Genomic DNA, 11,831 nt, shown 5'->3' on the forward strand with positions numbered 1-11,831 from the left:
CCTGAGCGCATCTCACGAGGGGCTTGTAGCACCTACCAAGAAACAACAGCCCGTCCGCACTCGAGGATGTTCTCATCAATACCTTCCGTGCTCAAGGACGGAAGCCTTTCATAACTGCTGCTACCGGAGGGGTCTCACTCAGTTGACGAGCTCTCCCGGCACATCACATTTGCCAAGTGGCCAACAGGTCCACTTCCAGGCCTGCTGCCATGGGAATGGGAAGGGCCTATCCGCAAGGAAACGTGAGGGCCCAAACTGGGAAAACTGGCAGAGCAGAAGCCTTATGATTTTCAGTGCAGACACGATCCCATCTCTAGCAATAATTTAATTTACTTTTGCTCTTTGATACTCTTCCTGTTGAGCGCGGAGAATACTCACCACCTGCTGAAAAGAACAAGGGGCGTAATTCACTGACCGTAACAGTCAGCAGTGCACGCAACTCACTGCCTGTGCTATGACAGGCATCGGACATCGAAGTTGCCTTACTTCATCAAGAGCGGGAGGGCAAAGGATGTATTCAGGTACAACTTATTTGTGGGAGGAAGGAGGAAGCATCCTATGAGACTTGGATAGCTGTGTAGTTGCCAGCGTTCTCATGCACACGAAGTTCTTAACCCCCTTTCCTTCCAAAACAGACGTTGGCGGGTGAAAAACCAACCTTGGTTGTTCCCTAGGTCACTGAAGACGTTAAACATAGACAATAACAGCAGTTCTACTCAAATCCATACTGTTTTACTGTTGTTGCATGTAGCCCAAGAAAGGCTTAATGCACTTTTAAGGTGATAGCATCCTCCTCCTCCTCCTCCAGCGCTCCTTTTTTCCCTCCCACCCCATCCCCAAACCTTCTGTGGGAAAGCTTCCCTTTTTTACTACTGCTGTCGTTGAGGCGTTGCAATTATGATCTGTAATTGTTAAAAACATAAACACCACCAAAACACACCAAGACAACCCCACTCTGTTACCAACCGTATCAGCTATTGCAGAAGGAATGCGTTTACTTCAAACCCTGCCGGGCGTCTGTGTCAGATGGTACACTAACTGCGGGACAGCAAGAGGCCTGAGCCCAGCACGTGCAGTCACACAGTGAGCAAGGTGTATTACGTTGAATCCTGTACTTGCCACACAAGCAAGCTCTGTTAAAGGACCGCTAAGGAAGAAACATGCAGCACATCAGTCACCAGCAAAGACCTTGTATTTATTACCTACAGTCAGAGTCCCCTCCAGCACAATATATTTATTTTCATACCACCAGCCTACAACGTCAGACCCCAGATTTTAACCTGGCGCTCCGTTTTATTTCAATTCTCCCTGGCGAGGTGCTCTTTCCACCAGAGCAGCCGAGCTCCCTGCAGCATTACCCGGGGACGTTTCCCTTCCCGTGCCACACGCAATTAGGCGCACCAGAGCGGCCGCTCGCCCTCCCCACACCCACACCCCTCGCTCTCAGCCTCGCACATCCCAGCGCAGCCGGACCCTCGTGGCGCAGGGCGGGAGGCACGTTACGGCGACGACGCGAGGGCAGCCGGACGCCCACTTTGAGAAATGATTAAGCAAGCCTAACTTTTAGGGTGTGGCTTTGTTGTTTGTTGTTGTTGTGTGTTTGGTGGCGTTCTTTTTTTTCCCCTCCTCTCCCAGCGCCGGGCAGGATGTCTATTCGGGAACACGCAATTAAACAGGTCAGGGGTCACCGCCCGTGCACCGCGCTCCCCTAACACTCACCCACGCGGCACCGAGGCACCAGGCCGGCCACGGGGCTATCCCGGCGGGGCACGGCGGAGAGGTGCCCCCCAGCTCCCCGCCGCGCTGCCGGCCGCCCCGAGCCCCCCCCCTCCTCCCGTGCACTTGGCACGCCGCGCAACAGGTCCGTGCCCCCGCTCCGCCCTGCCCCGCCGAGCGCTGCCCCCCGGTCCCCCCGCACCTCTCCCGGGGGGCTGTCGGCGGCAGGAGCCCCGGGCCGGGGCGGGGGCCGCTTGTTTACCTACTTGGAAGTAAACTTCGCGTCGCCGGAGCCGGGCTGCGCTGCCTGCCGCTGATCCAAGCCCTGGCGATGAATGGGCTCCCCTCCCCCACGCGGGCTCTGCTAACTCCACGCTCGGCGGCGAGCAGCCTCGCGTTTTTCCTCCCTTTCGGCGCTTCGCCTTTCTTCCCCCAGCCGGGCCGGGCCGTACCGGGGAGAGGGGGGTGAACACACGGCCGGGGCCGGTGTCTGGGCGGCGGGGAGCCGCTGGGGGAGCTCCCCTGCGCCTGGGGGGGGGGTGGGGGTGGGGGGGGAGCAGGCTGAGCCGCACCGCAGCCCCTGCCTGGCAGGAGGCACTCCCCACGCTCGCACGTTTTGCCGCAATAAAAATAAAGAAATAAAATGAATTAGGAGCACGCCGCGCGGCCGGGTCCCGAAACTTGGCTGGGGCTGCGGGGGGCGCGGAGCCGCCGCACGGCCGAGGGGCGCGGCGGGCCCCGGGGAGGAGAGGAGGAGGAGGAGGAGGTGGTGGTGGAGGAGGAGGAGGAGGAGGAGGGCATTTGTCACCTCCTCGGCGTGCCAAAATGTATATAAATAATAAAGGGAGGGGGTGGGGGCGCGGCGCGCGGGGCCCGACCCGCCTCGCGGACTCACCTGGCGCTGCGGGCAGGGCTGCCGGGGGCAGCGTGCCGGGGGCGGGCGGCGGCTGCCCTCACTTGCCGCGCATGGTGCAACTCCCGGGTCCCGGCCGGCCTGCCGGGAGGCTGCTGCCCCCCCTCCGCCTCCTCCTCCTCCTCCTCCTCCTCCTCCTCCCCCCCCACCCCCCGGCGCACACGGCCGGCACACGAGGAAGTCCCGGCGGGCGGGCAGGGGAGCGAGGAAAGTTTGGGGGCGGAATGGCGGCCGGCGGGGCGGCGGCGGAGCCCAGCGGGGGCAGCGGGCACCGGGCAGACCCCGCCGGCGGCGGCGGCAGCAGCAGCAGCAGCAGCCGCCCCCCACACACCGTGTCCGTGCGTCCCCGCCGGCAGCCCGCGGGGATACCCCGCCCGGCAGGGGGGGCGCTCAGGGGACCGCTGCCGCCCCCCGACCAGAAATAAATTAATTAATTAAATTGAATTAAATTAAATTAAGTTAAACGGGCTGCCCCCTCCCCCACCCGGCTCCCCTCCCCCCCTCACACACACGCACACACACACCGGCCGCCCGTTAACCGCCAACCGCCGGCCGGCGGCCGTTAGCGGCGGGGCCGGCCCGGCCTCCGCGTCCACACACGTACACACACACACGCACCTATATATATATGTATACATAATGTATATATTTATTTATGTATGTATGTATGTATGTATTGATGTGCACGCAGCGGGCCTCGGGCACGGCCTGCCCGCTGCCCCCTCCCCCGCCCCGCCGGCTCCTTTCCGCCGGGCGGGTCACGTGGGCTCCCTTCGGCCTGCCCGGCCACCCCGCGCCGAGACCCAACAACACGCTGACGTCACCTCCGCGCCGCTACCGCCCGGCGCCGAGTAGCTGCGCAGCCCAAATAGTCCCTCGGGGCCGCGGGGGGTGCCCCTGGGCCCGGCCCGTGCTCGGGGCCCTGCTGGCCCTGGGGTGTGCCCTGCTGCCAGCGGGCTCGGCACGCCCAGCCCAGCGTATGCTCAGCCCAAAGCCCGTTTACGTGCCACCCATGGGAAGCCTGGCGTCCCCGAAGGCAGCGGGGTGCAAAGAGCTGCGTGCCCCGGGCTGTGCGCCCCAGGGGACATATAGAAAGCCCTGAGGTGCCCACGAAAGCCCCCCGGGTTTATATGGGTTTTACCGCCCAGCGATGTAAACAAACAAAACACAGTGCGTCCTGACCAAGCACTAGCAAAACAGCAGACTTTAATGCTCTAAAACGCAAACTCTTTTCTCACGTGGTCCCGTTATCCCCACAGAAGGACGTTATCTCCACTCCAGCCCCCACGGGTGACACGAGAGCCAAACGTGCCGCCGAGTGCTCCCCAGCCAACACACCGGCGGGCCCAGGCCTTGGTGGCCCAGCAGGGACACGGGTGTCGCCCCACTCCTACACTCAGTGTGTCCATGGTAGCCCATGGTGAAACCCTCACGCGCCCCATTTCACCGTGTCCTTGCCACTTGGCCTCACCAGGCCACCCGGGCACCACAGCGATACCAGGCTGGTCTGGATTGCCTTTACATCGCTGTGCCCGAGCGAGAGCAGTGCCGGGAATGGTCGCAGTGGCCCTGGGAAGCCTGGCAGGTTACAGCTAGCCCCTAGTGAGAAGAGGTTAAACCCTGACATAAGGCTTGCCTAGAGCTTAAAATGGAGTCTGTGAAGGAACCCGTGTTTTTCAAGCTGTGCTTGGCAAAGAGGAGCAGCACAGAGCCGGTGAGAAGGACCTGCTCTTTGCTATTAAAATGAAAGAAAAGAAAAAAAAGAAACACACACAACACAACCCTGTAAAGGGACGGTATAGTAAAAGGTAAAAGAGTGAATCACTGCCACGGCTGCTCCGATCACTTTGGCTTTTGTGCGAGGGAAGATCCCGAAACGGCCAGCTGTAAAAGAAGTCCCCAGGTTTTTCAGAGTCTTGTTTTTTTTCTGTTTCATAACTTGTGACACAGGCACGGTGACGGGCAGCAGTGCTGCGCTCCCGCAACCCAGAGTGAAGGAAGCCAGAGCTGTGGTTTCTTACCCTCATTAAAATGGAAACCTAAACCTGAAACAATCAAAGTCAAGGGCTAGCCGTGCTGGCCTACTGTGGAGATAATGGGATCATACGACAAAATATTTTGCGTTTTAAAAGATTAAAGTCTTTGTTGTTTTTCTAGTGCTTCGTCAGGGCGTACTGTGTTTTCAACTGTTTCTGTGTTTCTCCCCACACCGTGGTTTTCCGTTCTCTGACTATACAAATGAAAGTAAGTTCTCTTGAATGAACAAACCATTTAAAAATAAATGAGTGGTTCTACTTCTATGTAGGCATTGGTAAAAAATTCTGCTCACAACAATGCCAGAAATACAGATTAATTATTTGCTTCTGTTATGAACTGTAAAAAAAATGTGAACTCGTGACGTTTTTAAGAGAATTGGTAAAAAACTGTTGATATGACAGTGAAAACTGAACTGGAGCTTTAACTTGAATAGATGCTTTGACTGTTTGGATACAGCTGCAATATGTAACTCTTATGTTGTAATATACAGATATTCTGTAAACTGAAAGGTGGCACATCAGGCACTAGTCTTGTAACGCTTATGCTGAACTTTCTTGTTATGAGTTGTCCCGTCAGACAGCTTGTGTTGGGAAACCAAATACTCTTAGCACATTATTATTATCATTATTATTATTATTATTAATAATAATGATCAATAGTAATTAATTATTGAATAATAATAATAATAATAATAATAATAATAATTTAGCACATCAGCAGTGACAAGCTTTGATTCCTATTTTGTGAGCACCTTTGCAGTATTTGATATTTTTCAGATAAACGCTCTCATAGAGTCAGTCACGTGAGCAACCGCTCCACAGCATCAAAGGGTTTCTCATTTAGCTGTTTGTTAACACCAAGAGTTTCAATTTTAAAAGGAAACTCTGATTGACTAAGATATTTTCAGGAATTGAGACCATCGTTGGTATTTTTTTCCTCACATATTACTTAATTGTTATCTTTGGACCAGACTGAAAGCTTTTGCTTAATTGACGAGCACTTACGCAAGCAGGCCTCTTGAGTAGAACAACATTATTTGTGAGACCAAATGCTCACAGACATGAGCAAAAGTGTTCTATAGTCCTTGCATTTCTCCAGTCCGAAGAGGAAAAGAAACCAAAAAGCAAAGTGGGAGACCTAGTCTGAAAGTTTTGGGAAGTCGAAAATGTCAAAACATTTTTTTGATTCTGCAGGGAAAGGATGGTCCCATCCTTTCTTCCTACCCTTTTTCTGTCTGTAGTTTGCTTCAGTGGCTTGTAACACCTACACTTTCTTCTGATACTTTTTCATCCACCTTTTTGAGATGTGGAGATCTAAATTCTTTGGACAGGAATTAGATCTAACCTGATAGGAATCGAATCATTTCTGACAGCAATTCTGATGCTATTACTCTGCTGCAGAAGTCTCAAACTGGGATGCACTATTCATAGTTCCTTGCCCGTGCCATTATATGATCAGTGTGCACCTTCTGCTGCTCAGGGATGCTGCATGTTGTTTAAGTGCTAAGCCAAGTGTATTTTTGCTTCCATATAGAAGATGATAAGAACATATTCAATGACTCTTCCAAGGCACAATTGCTAAATAGGTTAGGGAAACGTTCTTCCTTACTGTATGGGGCATATTGTTTAGTATGTGGGACATGTATAATTGTTATTACTTAAGGAGAAATAAATCAGAAACTTTGATGCATGTACTCTACGCTCCTCTGATCTATTTAGTGGGCTGACACGATGGGCTGAGCTAGCTATATGGGTCCCTTAGGATCCTCAGATGGAACAGATATTTTTTATGTTGCTCTAATTTACTCTCAGAGACATCTTGGCCTCCTGCCAGTCTGGGGCAGACAGAACAGAGAGGTGATCGTCTCTTCCCTTGCCCTCCCTCATCCATGCAGTGTTGCATGTCCCCAGCTGCGCTGAATTAATGTGTGGGAGGTGGGACAGCTTATGATTTCAAGCCTTTTTTCTTCCCATGAAAGGTTTTGAGAAGAGAAAGCAGTTCTAAGCAGGAACTGGCTGCAGAGAGTGAAAAACTGCAAGAATTATCAGGATCAGGTCTCCCGCAGGGAAGCCAGACTTACACAGAGGTGGCGTTAGGGCTGTGAGAGATGCTAGCCACACACCATCCCCCTGAGCTGCTTGGGTACGCTGTGGGCTTGTTCGTTCCTCCAGGTGCACCTCCCGGCCCCACAGACTGCCTGAGTGAGCATCGTCAGCCAGAGCACCTTGGACATGCTCCTGGGATGCATCGGCTGGTCTCATTTCACCCAGAGGAAAACAAGTTCTCCTGCTCAGAAGCTGCTCTGCCGCGTGTGCCCAAGTAAAGCAAGCAGCGGGAGTCAAGAGATTCATCTCAAAAGTGCGCTCCTGATTCAAACTAAAACTCTTGCAGATGAAGTCAGCGACAGTTCCCTGTTTCTGTTGACATTAGATGTTATAATATTTTACACTTTTAAAGGTTCCTCTTAATCCAGTGGGATTACTCAGGATATGAAGCATGATTCACTGTTGTGAAATGTAAGACGTATGGATTGCTTCCCTTGCCAAATGCAAAATTTGGGGTTCAAGAAGTCTAAAATTTTATTTTTATTTTTATTTCTATACAGTCTCTATAGCTATTTAAGCATGCAAGGTGTGCTGCATCATTTCTAGATGCAAACTGCTGCTTTTAGGGACAACGAATAGAGAGGTGGAGGATTCTGAAGAAACTCATGTAAGCGATGCTCAGGCTGGCAGAAAAGTAACCGAATGGGAGCGCCTTGTGTGGTGCCATGGCCAAAAGAGCTTCTGTGCTTGGTTATTGGGTACCCAATAACAAGGGAAATGCAAGGAGGGAGAGCAGGGTTACGCTGTCTCTGGGTTTGGCACTGGTGTGACTGCTACTAAAGTCATCCCATTCAATTATCTGCACTTCAAGAAAGGTGATGATAATTGGAGAGACTACAGAGAAGAGCACTGATAATGACTAAAGGACCGGAAAATATTTTACTTCTTAAAGATAGCAATCTGTTTAACTTATCAATGAAGTAACTTTGCCATCTCGAAGAACCAGTGTGTGGAAAAATAGCTGAGAGGACTCTTCAGTCTATCCCACCGGTGTAGGGAGAATCCAGAGCTGGAAGTTAAAGACAAAGCAGCAAGCGTCGTTTTTGAAGGTAGAGAAAGTTAACCAATGAAACAACTGGCATGGATCCTCTTTACTGGGCGTGGATCCTCTTTACTTTTTATCTTAACTCAAGCCTAGCTGCTGAGTTTCAAAAGGCACTGAGAAAACCTATGGCCCATATTATGCTCAGAGTCAACAATGGCAATGGCATTTTCTACCCTTAAAATCTTCAAATACAGACTTCCGAGAAGTGGAATTTCTGGTTGGCTGACTCTTTAACCTTAAGTGTATTTAACACAAATTTCCATTAAAGCTCCATATCCGACAACAGAGAAAATTATTCTGCCTTCTGAATTTGCACACGCAGTATTTCTACAGGTCCTTGAAAAGTGGCTGTCTTTATATTTTTAATACAAATAGCTTTATATAAAGCAAATATTTTTTTTTCCTGAAGCACTTTTTTCCCAAAAAAGTCTTCTCAAGGACTTTTGAACCAAGAAAGGACATCTAAAGAAAAATATATCAAAAACCTTCTCTCTAGCAGTAAACCACACTACTACAAGACTAATGAGTCAGACCTGCTTTTCAGTCTTAATTTTCATATGATTGTAGCTGACTTCATACAGTTACAGCCTCTGTTCGCAGGGCCCAGTGCTCTATACAGACATGAATAAAAATGCATGAGAGGGAGAAAGAAACTCAGTTCACTTTTATGATTAAATTTAAAATACAGTCTAGTAAATGTTTTAAAGACAGCATTACTGTCTTTGAAATGCAGTATTAGTGACTATTTAAAAATTCAAAGCATGCTTCCTAATTCCACATTCTGTCCAGCTGTATTTAAAAACTGGGTATTTAAATGAAGATGTTCAGGTACCAAATCTATTTCTAGTCTCTGTTTGTCTCTGAGTTCCCCAGTGCTGACTTATTCTCACTGATTTCAGCATCTCTTTTAATGTTGGTGTTAGAAACAACAGTTAGGAAAGACAGCAGAATGAGGTAGTTCCTGTATGCCCCTTAGACAACCTCCTTGAATATCTGCCTGATGTGGCTAAGTTTAACTACACATCTTGAGACTTCCAAAACCAAACGTGACAGCTTTGGCTTCGAACTGTAGCTTCCTCTGCATTATGTCATGCTAAATTTGTGACTGGCAATATTTTCACAAGCTGCAGTTGCTTATGATTCCTCTATTGGCTTGGGTAGGGTACTTTTTTTTTTTTTTTTCTTTTCTTGATACAGAGGGGAAATATTAAGAAGACAAAACAGACTACGTTGTTTTGTATCTTCTGTACCAAGTTCTCGTATTAGTTTATTTTCAAGACTTTGAACTTTTCGATTAAATCAAAATTTTGTTGTATGTGAGTCCACCTGAAATATTTTGAACCATTTATATAGAATTCTTCTTTATAAAATGATTTGTATACTTACCCTTAGAACAGAATTAGCTCTTCAGCCCTATTTTTTTTTTCTTTTAGAGCATGGTAACCATCTAATTCTAACTAATATAAATTATATCTCTGACTCTGTCAACCATGAAAGACTGAGGAAACATAACTGAGATATGCAAGGTAAGCCCAGAATTTTCATAAAAATACCAAAAGTGGAACTGAAAGTACGCTTGGGTAAATAGTGTTTAAACTTGCTTTTCTTTTTTTTTTAAGAAAAACTTTGAATTGAAAATAGCTGTTGTATATATTATCAGAAATAAAATGCTTTTGAAAGAAAGGTTAGATGGAAAATCAAAATCTAATGAATATTTTTTCTCCTTGTTTTACTGTAACACTAATCTCGGTGTTTTTCATTCTTGCATGTTAACAAATTTAGGTTTAGAACTCCATAATAAGAATAGAGACAGTGTCTTTACATACTTACTGTGGTATATCTGTACGTTCAGTCACTTGTTTACCCATTAGAACTTGAAGGGGCCAGGTGCTAAAATCACGCTAGGTAAAAATACTTACAAAAATATTCAATACAAAGACTGTTTGTAACAAAGGGATACTATGAGGTTAAAAACACACCAAATAAAATGGCATCTAATTTCAGCACTAAGTGTTCACAGAATCAGCTTCAAGATGAAGGTAGGAGTATATTATCATTCAAGCTGATTGCTCTGTAACTCTCAAGACAGAGAAGAGATTGTGGTTTTTTTTGTTGTTTTTTTTTTTTGTTTGTTTGTTTTTTTAAGGTCTCAGTTCTGCAAGACTCAGTTTTACAAATCCCTGTCCCTCAAGTTGAACTTGGACTTAGCTGGGAGTAAGAGCAGCTGCAAGATTTTCAGATATCCTGCAATTTCAGTAATAGTCTACATTTGCACTCATCAATGTTTATATTTACTGTTGTATCAGTAATGAGTAGCCCAGCTAGAAAGATTTATCTGCAAGCTACAGCCATGCAAACGTGCAACTGTGGTCACTAAACAGACTATAATTACTTTTTATTTCTTCCCTTTGCCCAGTGCCTTGAGAATCTAAACAGCTTGCCTTCCATAAGGATGAGTGGCAATGGAAGCTTCCTGATTGCTTGCAACCACACAGATTGTCTGAATCTTTCTGGTAGGGTGTATGCTAACTTTGCTTGCTATCTTATTTTACTAAGTCTAAAAATTGCTGTAAAACAGCAAAGTAATTATCAGATTTACCAACGAAAATAGAGCCATGAAATTACTTATTTTTTTCCATATTATTTGAGGGTTCACAACCAGAAATTAATATTTATGTGTATGTATTATCAACAAACGTAGTACGCATCCGGGCTTCATTTGAAAGCACACACCTTGGACCTAATGCATTAGCCTTTACCCTCACAAAGAGTCCAGCTGAAATCAGAGGGACCGATGTGCCAACAGCCCTTAAATGCATCCTCATAGTTCAAAAAGAAAGGCTTTGCTGTTCCATTGCATTGCAAGACTCCTGTTGTTGAGTTATATACTCAGGCCCTTATTTACATCCACCTGTTTACAGCCATGCACTCTATACTTTTCAGTAGTAATCAAGGCTCAAAGCTTGGAATTAATCTGTGTTCAATCCCAGATTTACCTGTACCCAGGAACAGATGAACAAACATTTCTGGAAGCTTTTCCCTCATTTTGAAGGTAGCAAATAAATTTTATGCTATAGACTTTCTTTCTTTCTTTCTTTCTTTCTTTCTTTCTTTCTTTCTTTCTCAGAAGATGGTGTAGTGACAGAATTGCAGAAAAGTAATTTCCCCTTTTTATTTCTAAAACAAAGTTCACAGTCATCAGCTGACTTTATTTAAAGGACCAAAAAAAAAAAAAAAAGAGCTTGAAATATAGCTAGACACTCCAGCCTGTATTTTTGTAGAGCTGATCGTACCATTTTTTTGCCGAACACAGAGAAGAACAGGTGTGGAGGTGTGCGCATAAACATTTGCCTCGGAGAAAGAAGTGTTTCCACCAGGATGCTCTCAAGGAGGATTAAATAGTGGAATGAACCCTCCAGCTTGGTGGATGTGCTGGAGTGAATCAGAAAGGGCAAGTTTCCTGAAGGCATGGGTCACCAGCGTGGAAAGCTGTGCCACTGCATGCGTGCCCCTCTCTGTCGGTCGGCACGAGGTCCCTGCAGGTGCCTGCTCTCTGTGCACCTGGGAACAGCAGCTGCAAACCCGTGCGGGTGCCTGCCATCACACAACATCCCTCCCATGTGAAGTAATGCCCTCCTCATCCCGCAAAGGTAAGCTGCGGCAAAGATGAACGACGGGCTTGCGTGTATGAGAACGATTACAGATTTAGTTTCATTTTTAGATGGCATTTTATGTGAAACCTCCGCTGTGTAGAGGTAGTTGCAAATAACCTGTGTTTGAATAAGGAACAAAAATTATTATATATATTAAAATTCACATTCCTAATGAATGTAATTAAACCGAAGTGTTTTTTTTGTTTGTTTGTTTGTTTGTTTTTCCTAACGTGTCTCAATCTGAGGTGACTGCTCAGAGGCAGCAAAGAGAACAGATACCCAAATGACATTCCAGAACCTCTTTTCCAGCTACAGGAGTACACCCCCTCCATCTTCCTCTGCATCAGAAATGCCCCAAAATG

The 11,831-nt window shown here is 47.4% G+C and overlaps 1 protein-coding gene and 1 long non-coding RNA gene across 12 annotated transcripts in view; one reads left to right on the plus strand and one right to left on the minus strand.

Moving 5' to 3' along the window:
- Window positions 1-2,765, minus strand: part of TBL1X (transducin beta like 1 X-linked) — a 202,906-nt gene extending 200,141 nt beyond the window's left edge. For 3 of the 10 annotated variants that reach the window (XM_035542358.2, XM_035542354.2, XM_035542356.2), the window contains exon 1: window positions 2,612-2,733. The gene's annotated coding sequence lies outside the window, so the exon portion shown is untranslated. Of the gene's footprint in view, window positions 1-1,978 lie in introns of all 10 variants that reach the window. The other 7 variants (XM_035542349.2, XM_035542350.1, XM_035542355.2 and 4 more) reach the window with 7 other exon arrangements.
- Window positions 2,766-9,292: 6,527 nt separating this feature from the next.
- On the plus strand, window positions 9,293-11,550 carry LOC118245833 (uncharacterized). Of its 2 annotated transcripts, none has more exons than XR_004777984.1 (4): window positions 9,293-9,342; window positions 10,233-10,329; window positions 10,760-10,868; window positions 11,130-11,550. It is a non-coding gene; the product is annotated as an uncharacterized LOC118245833 (long non-coding RNA). The 2 variants fall into 2 exon arrangements; XR_004777983.1 differs by having other exon boundaries at window positions 10,807-10,868.
- Window positions 11,551-11,831: the final 281 nt, after the last annotated feature.

The sequence above is a fragment of the Cygnus atratus genome, chromosome 1, assembly GCF_013377495.2.
Source record: "Cygnus atratus isolate AKBS03 ecotype Queensland, Australia chromosome 1, CAtr_DNAZoo_HiC_assembly, whole genome shotgun sequence".
Taxonomy (NCBI): domain Eukaryota; kingdom Metazoa; phylum Chordata; class Aves; order Anseriformes; family Anatidae; genus Cygnus; species Cygnus atratus.